The following is a 619-nucleotide window of genomic DNA, read 5'->3' as shown; positions in this document are numbered from 1 at the left end:
ATAAACCAGACGTCTTTGTTCCTCCCATTGCCTTCTAGCAGGTCGTCCACCATGTTGCCCAACAGCCGTCTGTCCTCCACCTTCATCTGGTCTGTTCTTGTCCCTCAAAGTCCACGTTCATCCAGGCTTCAGATGTTACATTGTGTGAAGTGTAGATGTTCCTTGATGTCCCTGAAGTCTGCTTTGAGGTGGACGACTGATGAGCTGGTGTCCTGCTGACTGGTCCTGCTCATCAGTGTGCTGGTGGAGAAGAAGGGATTGTCTGGATCTATTTCAGGATCCAACTTCTTCAAATTGTACTAGTATTGAATTATGTTGAGTTGGGCCGGTCCTGGTGCCGTCCTCCTGAGCTGGGTAAGCTTCGACACCTTCTGGTCCAGCTCATGATGATCAGATCTAACATCAGATGTTGTTTCAGGTGAGCTTCAGCTTCTGACTTTTACGTGTTTCAGCTTTTCTCCTGCTGAGCGAAGAAACAGAAACGCTGCTGAAGGTCACATCTTCCTCCTCCTCCTCCTCCTCCTCCTCCTCCTCCTCCTCCTCGCTGCAGGTAGCGTCTGAGCGCGTGCAGACCGTCCCTCCCTCTGGTATAAGAAGCAGCAGCAGCAGCAGCTTGACT

The sequence above is a fragment of the Stegastes partitus genome, unplaced genomic scaffold (assembly GCF_000690725.1).
Source record: "Stegastes partitus isolate 25-593 unplaced genomic scaffold, Stegastes_partitus-1.0.2 Scaffold2087, whole genome shotgun sequence".
NCBI classification, from domain to species: domain Eukaryota; kingdom Metazoa; phylum Chordata; class Actinopteri; family Pomacentridae; genus Stegastes; species Stegastes partitus.
The sequence above is the reverse complement of the archived record's forward strand: the minus strand, read 5'-3'. Positions refer to the sequence as shown.